The sequence below is a fragment of the Camarhynchus parvulus genome, chromosome 6, assembly GCF_901933205.1.
Source record: "Camarhynchus parvulus chromosome 6, STF_HiC, whole genome shotgun sequence".
Classification (NCBI taxonomy): domain Eukaryota; kingdom Metazoa; phylum Chordata; class Aves; order Passeriformes; family Thraupidae; genus Camarhynchus; species Camarhynchus parvulus.
Window position 1 is genome coordinate 25,727,228 of NC_044576.1, and position 9,413 is coordinate 25,736,640.

Sequence of the window (9,413 nt, forward strand, 5' to 3'; positions counted from 1 at the left end):
TGATTTGAGCAATAATACTGCTTGAGCTAACAAATATCAGCAGTGTCTTTCCTCAAAACCTCAACTGTCCTGCAGAAGCAACCAGCCCGAACATGGACAAATTGCTCTGGGGATAAAATGTGATGTATTTGAGTGTGTGTTTTAAGAAACTGTTAAAACTTCAGCTTGGTAATGCTTGTTGTCTTCCAGAGCAAGGGCTTGCTTTGTAAAATTCAGTCTCCCTCAGTCTTCATTAGTGAGCCGTGTTTTTTCCGCAGTTTGCCTAATTAGACTGTGACCCTCTTCCCAGTAGGATCCTGTTGTATTACACCATACAGAAGCAGGATTTTGGTGCTGATACTTGAAGAGATCGAGAACATATGGCATAAACATCAACCGATATTGTTTGCCATCCACACTTGCTGTGTGTAATGCAACAGGACCGGCTCCTGGTGGCCACGTGATCCGCCTTCCAGTCCTCCATTTGGGGTGGGTTTTTTGTTCCTAAAGTTGTGACTTTCTGGAAGGAAGCTTGTAAATAATCGGGGTGCAGAGAGCAGGTAGAATGTCAGTGGGATGTTACTGGGAGGCATGTGCGCAACGCTGACATCGGCTCCTGGCCGTGCTCCCTCCGCACCAGCTCGCTGCTCCCGGCAGCCCTTCATGTTGCAAGAAGGTAAGATCATGTCGTGTCACCCGTGTCCATCCACCGCCGTGCCGAAATGCCTGTGTCCCTGTCCTCTCAGCAAGGAGGGATACTAATATGCCAAGTGGAGTATCTTAGCGATCTTTAAACTTTGATTTTGAAGTTCAGCTCTTTCCGTAATGAAGGGAAAAGACAGGAAAGCGCAGCTCTGGCGGCAACAGCTAACTGGGATTTCAGATTAAAGATATGGTCTGCTTTGGGCAGTAGCTTCTTATCGTGCTTAGCTTTTTGTAATAAAGGGCTTTTAGACTTTAAAAGACACTCCACACCCAATTGTATCCTATTGATTTGCCATGGTTAACCACCCGGTAATAAGCCTCATAGTCTGTGTTAGTAGGCACAAAGCAGAATTATATTAGTGCTGTTTACAAGCAGTGGGCAAAGAGTTATTTGCAACTCGTGGAAGAACTCAAAATACCAAAATTTTTTGAAGATGTTTGAATTTGGAAATGCCTTCATTAGGCTATGAATAGAGTTCTTTGGAAAAAAAAAGAAAAAAAAGAGGAATCAAAGCATTATTATTTTTTGTTTGTTTTGTCATTTTATTGTTTGGGGTTTTTCTAATAACTGATACTTTATGCTTCAAGAGAGCTTTTTATTTTCAGAAGTAAAGGCTGATAAAGAAATATGATAGTATTAAATAAAATAGTATTTTTTTAAAAAAAGGCAGTAGCAGTAATAACTTTCTTGGATGTCTTTCCACACAAAATTGAATCTGGGTCCTAGGGTGTTTTGCAGTTAAAAGATACATCAATAACACAATGTGTAACATCTGCTGTGCAGGCCAGTGAGATAAGTAAAAACTTATTTTTCTTCAGTCATGTAAGCTCCATAGGCATTTAGACAATCACTACTCAGCAGACTATGTGCATTATAGTAAAAATGGACAGACCATCAAGCAGAAATTGAGGAAATAAGGCAGTGCTTAACCTAAAAGTAGTGGCCGGCCGTCTCCATTGACAGTTCTGTCAGCAGGAGTGGGCAAATGCCCAGCTCAGTGTTGGGGATAGGTTAATATCTTCACACTTTTTCCTTCCTACAGCTGCCACATGCAGTGCTCTGAAACCTGATATTTTTCATCAAAAACTGATTCTTACTTTCTGTCTTAGTATACTAATCAATTTTACCATGCAGAGCTTGGAGCATATTAACTGTCAGTTATTCCTAATTAATACTGAAGGCAGACAGAAAGACAGAACAAAATAATGGATGTTATTTAATCCAAAATGCCTCTTCCAATTTCGTTTCGTTTGTGGAAAACTCTTTTGGTTCCTGTTCAAGATTTAAGCACAGTCCTGTTTTATGTTTTGTTTCACAAGGTTGATTGAATGGCAGTTTATTATTTAAGACAATAAATTAAACTTCTCAAAGCCAAAGAGTTGCAACAGTTCTGGCACAGGCTGTTTTCTGCCAGAATGAACATGCTCAGGTCTGATTCATACAACTGTTGCCCTCTAACATAAGAAAATTAAAGAAAACCTCTTATATATCTTTTAAGATTCACATTAAATTTCTTTAGCATAGAAATTGGAATTCGTTAAAGAAAACAGTGAGCAACATTCATTGCAATGCAGATAATGAAGGCTTCTGGGCTAAAATACACTGCGTATTACTTCTGTGTAACAGTATGAATAATATGGCCTAGTATTAAAGGCTGTTTTCAAAGAGATCGTGGAAAGAGAGCAAACTTATTTGATGTTTTATGCTTAAATTAAATATAATCAAAAAGGGACACAGAAGCATTGCTCTTGTTACAGTGAAATCAGGAAGGCTTTGCAACACGCTTCAGTAACAGCTGAATTAGATTGGGGCTTCACAAGATTCATGTATAATTTATGTACACCAGTAGCATGTGAGAGTATGTAAACAATAGGAATTTATAACATTTATGTTGTTTTAAAATATGCATAAAAGGAAAACTGAAAAACAGGCCGAAGTATATAGTCATGTAATATAAACATCTTAGGAAATCCACAGAGGTTCTGGTTTTCTAATCATAAATCTGATTGAAAAATAGCTGAACCTTCGGGGGCTTTGGTTGGGTTTTTAAAGGAATTTATTACTTTAAATTGCCAACATTTCAACATTAGCAGTAAAGAGAAAGTAAACCATCTTGGCCACTTCAGATAGGAGCTATTCCAGCATTTCTGCTCCTGCACTCATGTGCTATGTTGGTTAGTAGCACCTAGCATGGAAACAGCTTTTAGGGGAGATGGCAATACTAGATTAATTCTGAAATGATTGTGATGCTCCTGGGTGACTTGTGGTCACAAGCTGTCACTTTTTAGCTGACCTAGCATATAGACAGGAGAGCTCAGGTTTGCATGTGATTTCTGTAGCCTGTATCACTAGTGTTCTGCCAGAGACTTAGTTTACTAATATGCTTTTTCATTCAACTTTTCAAATGTATCATTGGCACTAATATTTAAAAATGAAAGGAGAGTTTAATTTTTTTCCCCCCCACAAATGGCAATCCTTCCTTTGAACACAAATGAGGCTACTTTAGAAATAAAAATCCTTGTTTGTACTCTATGCTTTCCACAGTTATATGTCATTTTCCTGTCTACAAACTGAAGATATTACCTTGGTAAAAGGGCTTTTATGTTGTCTTATGTTATTGTGAAATAGAAATGGCTTATTCAAATGAAGAATTATCCGCCTACCACATTATGGCTCCTACTTTCAACACACAAATGAAAACAGCTGTGCCTCCAGGCACTGCAAGATATTGATACATTCAAACTTATTATTATTGTAGTGGTTAACAATGTCATGCAGAGAACACATTAGCAGGAGGTGTGGTGAGATATTACTGTAATATCTCTTGTAGTAAATACTATATGTCAAGGATTATTTTTCAGTTGGGCATTTGTCTATGCGCTCATGTAAAAACCTTTAAAGGATTTCTGAATTGTGTTTTTTCTTTTTTAAAGTTTGCATTTTCTTTTCTTCATTACATTAAAATAAGTTTTCCAGATCCTTTCCCCCCAGAATTGTGTTCTTTGCGAGGGGAGGCTGGGAGCAGCGCCGGGAGAACGGAGCCGTGTGTGGCAGAGTGGCCGCGCTCCGGGGCAGGGGTGCATCTGCTGGAGCCCCTGCCCTGTTCCCACAGAGTTACCTGGCTCTGCCAATGCTAATCCTTGTCCCTGCCTTTTTGCCCACCCTAGGGATTTGCATTATGGTCCATACCACCTTTTCTCCTGCTTTTCATCCCCCAAAAGAACTTCTGTGCTCCTTGGCCCCAGGCAGTTCCCCAGCGCTGTTCTCTTGGCAGCTTGAGGCAGGAGCAGGAGGGGTTTGAGCACTCAGCGCCCTGACACCCCCATCTGCACAGGGCCCATGGCTGTTGGGGTCCTGAGTTAGTGGGGTCCCTCAACACCCCTCCTTACAGGACGCCTACTGGGATGCTGGTTTGCAGGGATCATCCAGCCAACCAGGACTTTGGTCAGTAAAGGGTATTTGAAGCCTAGTTGATAAGAGCTGTTGCAGAAAGGGTGCTGGGGAGGCAGGCACGGGCAGCATGGCACTGCCAGACTGTCATAGCAAGCCCTGAAAGCTCCACAAAGCTGTGACACAATTTCTCTGCTAATTTAGAACTTTGCAACATGTTACTGAGGGCACTGATCTGGTGCAATAGCTATTTCTAACAGGTTTTAGCGTAAATTTAAAATAAATTTTGAAAAATATTTTTCTTTAATTTCAGTAAATAAAGGATTGCATTTCCTTGGGAAGCAGTTGCAGCTAGATGCTTGCAGTACAGCTAAAGGAATTAGTATAGCTGCCTACTGAAATTTAAAATATAAACCAATGTTCCTATGTGCACACTAATGCTCAGAGACATCTTTGACATACTGTGGCACAAACCAAACAACATTTAATTATCATGAAACAATATGATAACTTTCCCAGCTTTTGGAAATAATGCCTTAGAGCCTTGGGTTTGTGTAGTACATTTGCTAGACTATGTGCCTTACTTGAAAAGAGCTGAACTTTACCTAACTATTTATGGAGAGATGCATTGCATGGGGGAAAGCAGAAATAAGCCCAGTATGCAATCTGGAGTTTCACACAATATAGGAAGCATATTTTCAGGATAAAACATGTATTGAGTAACATATACAGGAAATGTGATGGCCAGCACAGACTTCGGTGGTACCTGGTATTATTCTTGTGTTATAAATACCAGCTATTTTCTATGGCCCTGGATTCAGCAACTGAAAGCAGCTGGAATGAAACAGAAGCAAATGTTGTTGCAAAGAAGCCAGAACAAGTAGTTGATTTTAAACAACAATCCTAGATAGCTTCCCCAGAAATATAGAGCAAGAGTTGTTAATAAGAAATCAGTCTCACCAGAGGTGATCCACCCTTTTATTCTTGCAAATGCAAATGTGTTTTGTTGGGTTTTTTTTAGCAGAAGTAACTGTCAGGGAGTTAAAAACATGGTCTCCTAAGCATGCAAAGCAGAGCTTCAAGGTGGATAACATATCCTTGAATTACTGGTGTTTGGAGAGCAAATGGAAAGCACGCTACAGTTTCCTTATTGGGAACATCCTTAGTTTATTTGATGCCTTCATTGATAACTTGGGTGAGCAAAGTATCCATTAAATTGGTGCTGAGAGGAGAGAGTTTACAAATGCTCTGGAGGCACCATGGGAATTCAGAGTAATCCTGACAAACCAGATCTGACTTAATATGGATAAAATACTGATGAGGATAAAATGAAACTGTGATACAATTAATCCTTTGGACAGTCAAAAAAGCAAGGACTGAGCTAGTCCTTATTGTGTGGGAAGTCAGAACAGCTGAGCTCCCAAGATTCCTCCCAACTAGCATATCTGGGCAATATCCCTTCAGGAAAGGGGTTGATGTAACAGGGAACCACAGGGCTCTGCTGTTATAAAGAAAAGCAATCAGCCTGTGGTTTGCAAACAAGTGCAGCGCACAAAACGTGTAGAGAAGGGAGCTGGGATGATTGCAGAGAAGATATGATAGCAGCAGCTACAGATAAGAGAAGCCCTTCTCTGTGGGCATGGGATGATGGGCTTAGGGTGTAAGCAGACAGCCACCATAGGCTTCTAATGAGTTTTATAAAATTAAGGGGATTTGAGCAATTAATTATCCCTGGAGGTCATTAAATATCCACCAAAGAAACCTCCTAAGAGCAGATTAAACAAGCATGTCCCAAGTGGTTGAGTTCAGCTTGATCCTGCTTCAGGACCTGGTCTAACCATCCTTCTAACATCACTTCCAATTTTATTTCTGTGATCAAAACAAAGAACTGTTATCCAAGACAAAGCTACTGTGTTTTCCCCCTTTATCTTGTTCCTTTCTTAGTGAAAATTGCCTGGCAAGAGAACCTTTTGGCTTGAAAGTTTCAAGCCAAAACATGAGCACAAGGACTCTTGGTAGGAGGCAAGCACTTAACTCCCATTAGCTTTGTAAACATCAGGGTTAGCAGCTCTGTGATAACATTTTACATTTCATCTTCTAGATAACTGTTAGGTTAGATAATTGTCCGGTTAGTAGAGTTTAGCATTGCCAAACATGTAAAACTCACTTGGCAAAGCACATGTATACATTGGCTGATGTTTTATTTTCCTCTCTCAGTAGTGTAATGGAAGGCTTTAGAAATCATTATTTGGGATAAGAAAGGTTTTACTTGCAGCTTATACATGTATTAAAGTAGCTTAAGGTTTTTAGTGCTTGCCATCATTAGCTGAACTTACTGGGAAACATGATCTCCTTTTTTATCATTTCTAACCAGAACTCAGGAAAAAAAAGTTTGGTAGTAGATGATTTCAGAGCTTAAATTATGAAGGTGAATTTAAATGTAATAATTAATTTTTACTATAATTAATATATGTTGTGGAATTTGCTGAACTTTGTCTTTACTCCTAACAGTGTTTGAAATATGATGTTGTAGTTCTCTTGTGTTCAAGAGGCTGGATTCTGTCCTCACATACAAACATGCAGTTTTAATGAAGTGCTGTCAAATTATGCATTTTAATTTGAAAACTACATCTACCCCTAATATCTTGCCAACTTCATCATCAAACAGTTGATTTGTATATTTTTGAGGCATATTTGCTTTTTTAGTACAGTGACAATTGTTTTGGATGAGTTTAGAGAAGGCAGCCCAATATATTTCTCATAAACGATACATTACAGGGAAGGGATATGTTCACCTTTCTGCATAACAGAATGATTTTGTGCTTGTATAATTAGGAAACGGTGTGATGTATTCAGGACTCCTGGATCATCAATTTAAAGTTTGCTAACTGATTCAGAAACAGCTTTAAAAAACCAGCATGCTTCTGCACACATTTAAATCTAATACTGTACTAGTGCAGAGTGATGATACGTTTAGGATACTTGGGTATGTTAATGTCCTTGTCATTTTAATTCTGAAATTTTAACATAGTAATACTGACTGCTTGGGAAAAAAAAGGGCACACTCTGGAACAAAAATTATTAAAAATTTCTCTTGCGAATATTTTGATGGGTAGGTGTAATTATATGTAAAGACGTTCTTGGGGAGGGAATGCAAAAATCTTAGAATATATGCAAGATTCATGAAAGACACAAGAAAAATTCTGCACTGCTATGACTTCGGGTTTTTTTTAAAGTATTCAAATTCACACCTTATGCAGCATTTCAAATATTTGTGAATATATAAATTGTTGCAATTCAGATCATTAATTATTAGTCCAGATTTTTTTATTTCTTTCCTAATTTTGAAAGGTGCTGGGCAGCATTTTGAAACCCTTAGTTTTGTCAGTTGAAAATCAAGCTCCAGGTTGTTGGTCTGTTCTAATAGACATGTTTTGTGGTCAACCTTTTCATCACTCTTGTAGACAGGATTGCTCAAATAATCCAGCCATCTAGATACCTTACCTCTGACACTGTTCCTGGATACTAAAAGCATAATAAAGATTACAGGGATAGCAGGTGGGCTGAATTGATTTATGGTGATATGACCTTGCCAGTGTTTGCAATCCCATTGTGAGTGCTGCGATGTCAATGTACAATTTCAACTCCCGTCTCTCAGAGCTGTGTGAAAACTTGTCTGGGCTATGGATTTCTTTGTTGAAACTGTGTGGCAGCACTCCTGCCTGTCATTATTTCAGCAAAGAAAGACCATTTCTGGCCTTCCTAGTGGTGCTGGTGTAGGCCAGCTGTACAGCGGGTGTTAAATAAATAATTGCAGAGGACAAGTTCTGTTTACTTTTTACATTGCTGACCTAATAATCAGGAATGTTTTGCACGGGATAGAGCTAACTGCGTCTGACGCAGGCCAATTCCCTGAGCGCTTGATGCAGAATGAGAGCTTCATTCAGCTGCTTTCAATCATCTTGTGGCAGAGACCCCCCACGAGCAGGTGGGGGCTGCCTTTTGGTAACCTGAGGATGAGCTGGGGGTGGGAGGTGTGTCCAAATGGGGAATGGCACCCACAAAATACCTTAGCTGAGTGCTATCCTCAACTTGTATTTGCACTTTCCAGTAGGTTAGTAAGTCTGTAGCAAGATTATTTACAAAATTATGTTATCAAATACATAAACATTGTGGTAGTGGAATAGAAAGAAAGAAACTTTCAAAGCTGTGCACGCTGGCCCAGTGTATCTCTTGCGCCATGTATTTCACAACAGAACAGAAATCCTCAAATCTGAGTATCTCTTTAAAAGATGCTTTATGTACAGCTCTTCTCCAGCCTGCTATCTGCATATCTGCTTTCCCACTGACCCAATAACAAGCACTGCCTTCTTTGCCTTGGTTAGATGATAAAATATTCTGTTTCTGCTGTGGGAGGATAAATTTTGCAACCCGAAACACCCTGAAATCTGGAAATTCATAGTAGACATGGATTTTGAAGGTTTGGCCATTCCCAAAACTATTGGTGCATGGGAACAACTGTTCCCTCTTATTCTATCCCTCTCTAAGTGGATTGGAGGCTGTGGCTTCTTCATACAAACGTTTGGTTGAATACCATATGGTATGAATGCCATATGGTATGAATACTATATGGTATTCAACATACCATATGGTATTCAACATACCATACAATGGGTTCATTTTGGGTAATGTTTCCTGCAACCCCAGTCTTTCCTTGGTTTAGACTCATGGCTTGCAATCCAGGGATGAAGCCAGCAGGCACAGGGAGCTGGTGCTGCCCTGCTACACAGCAGGGTCCAAAGGCTGTTGGTCTGAAGTGGCCGGAGCATTTCCAGAGCAGCTGTGCAGGGCACTCCTGGCCTGGCTTTCCCCATACCCAGCAGCACATCCCAGGCAAGCACAGAGCTGGGGAGAGCCAGCACCCAGAGCATTGTCCAGCCAGGGGTGCAGGTTCTTGGAAACAGTGTTCCAAACTTGGTCAAGACATGAGGAGGCTGAGGCAGCTTCAGGGCTTGTGGCAGTGTCAAGTGAGATGGTTTCTCTGGAGAGGGAGCCTGTGCCTGTGTCCAGCAGGTAACCACCAGAGCTGGGAAGTGGCTGCAGCTGTTGGGATAAGCACACTGCTGCGTAGGCTTGCAGCACAGTGGAATTAGATTGCTGGGAACAGCAGTCATCTGTGGCTCCTGAGCTGAAAACATTATATGCTGCTGGCTTTTCTTTTTGAGACCCCTGGACAGATCTTATTTGCATGCTTTGTAAACGTTTTTTAAAGAGTTTTGCAGCTACTTAAAGAACGAAGGGTATAACTAGCTATAAAATGAAACAGTTGTCAGGCCTG